This window comes from Carlito syrichta, unplaced genomic scaffold, assembly GCF_000164805.1.
Source record: "Carlito syrichta isolate Samal-C Ts95f unplaced genomic scaffold, Tarsius_syrichta-2.0.1 Scaffold303546, whole genome shotgun sequence".
In the NCBI taxonomy this organism is placed as follows: Eukaryota; Metazoa; Chordata; class Mammalia; order Primates; family Tarsiidae; genus Carlito; species Carlito syrichta.
In genome coordinates this window covers 79,481-81,467 of record NW_007247642.1, presented here as the reverse complement: position 1 = coordinate 81,467, position 1,987 = coordinate 79,481, and positions in this window count along the sequence as shown.

Here is a 1,987-nt window from a genome sequence, read left to right as displayed (position 1 = left end):
GTAGGTTTTGATTGTTGGGATTGAGAATTTCCCATTGTTGCCTAATTGAGAGAGTAGGCAAGGGTGAGGAAGGAAAAGGATTAAGGTCTGAGAGAAAAGTTGTCCCTGTTCTCAAGATCTTCTCAGACATCAGTGATGGCCTGCCTTAGAATGAGCAACCTCAATTCCTGGGCCAGACCAACACAAGGGTCATGGGGATCCTCCTGCCTAAGGACTTCAAGATGAGAGAAACAAGAGAAGAGAGAGGGATAGATGAATCAATGAGAGGTGTCACTCACACTCGTAACCAGTGGATGAAATGTGAGCCAGTCCATGAATGGTAATTTAGCAAGGCAAGTGAAGAGTCTCCTTCCAGGACTCATCTCGGCTTTTCAGCAGTGTTTTAGGAAGGGAACTACCTTGAGTCTTACTGATCTATTTACAATACTTTTTAAGACTTAGATATAAATCACATGACAAGTATAAAACAGTTGATCACACTCTAATTTTAATGTTGTAGATTTTTACTTTGTTCACTTCTGTGACCCCAGTCAGTCTCTGCCTAGAGTTACTCTCTAGGAAGGCAAGAAAGTCCCCAATGAGTGTGAGACATAGTGCTTAGTTTCTTTGCTATTCTTTTTCTTGGCAATTCAGCTTCATAAAACTTTGAAACTTCAACAGCTGCAGGATATGACTCTCTGAGCCTCAAGTAAGTCGTTCCTCATTTATCATCCACACACCCACATATTTACATATGCTCTTGGGTTCCTGGTTTTGGCCAAATAAATTCCTGGGTCTCTTGGATTTTAAAAACCCAAAAGCAAATCCATAAAAGAGTTCATTCAAACTATAGCTCTGTTTCCTTTTACTACATGCTGCATCTTTCAGCTTGTTGCCAATTGTGGGAGATGCCACAATATAAGCTGGGGGATGACAAAACCTGATTAGAAAAGTGGATTCCTAACTCCTAATACATTCCTGCAGCTTTATTTGTACTTAAAAGTAAATGATGAGTATCTTTAAATTCCATATATTCAGACATTTTATAAGTTAGCTCACCACCCAGATACCTGTCCCTCCTGCTCTATTTTTGTGTCTCATCTTTTGTATCTTGTCTCTCATAATCTGCTTTTACTCCACTCTCCATCAGTTTGCCTTCCTGATCATCCTTCTTGCCTTCCACCTGTACCTGTGGAGGAGGGGATGGAGTCTAAGGGTGTGATGCCTAACCCTGACCTTCAGTCTCTCTTTTACCTTTAGAAAAGGTGCCGGTGCCAAAGTCCATAGTACCTAATCCCAGCCTCCATCCTTCTCATCCCTCTTCCCCCACTGCCTAATCCAGCACAATAAGAAACACAATAAGAATGGGAATTGATCACTCTCACCTAATTGTCCACACCTTACAACTATAACAGTAATTTAATAATGTATAAGAGGTTTTTACAAATTTGCCTGTTCATAATTATAGACAGGTAGGGACAAGTCATTTAACTTTCGTGTGGTCTGTTCACTCTAAATGGTTTTACATCAGACTGCCACAAACAGACAAATTGTCAAAAAGTTTCGTATGTATAAACTGTTAAAAGAAAGCTTTTAAGGTTTGTTTGGTTTTTTTTTTTAGCCAAAACATTAAGAAAAGAAACAGTGCCAACATGGAGGGCAACAGAATGAAATAGTCAAAAGCACCCCAATTGGCAGTCACTAGTAGTGACAAAACTCCAACTGCCCATCAGAGACTTGATAAGAATAAATATACAAAGGGGATGGTGTCTGTTGCTTACAGGTACAGTCTGTGAAGGCACTGTAGGTTTATTTGTCCCCCAAAGGCCTAAACCTTCTGGACCTTGTTCACTATGCAGGCAACAAAGCCACTGGGATGCAGGTGCTCTCTTTCTGAAGAGAGGAGAGAACACTTGGCTAACAAATGGTGGCCACTCCTGGAAGCCTGGAAATCTGCTAAAGTCTGGCACTAGCTCACCCTCACCTCAACAACACCTAGGTGAATATT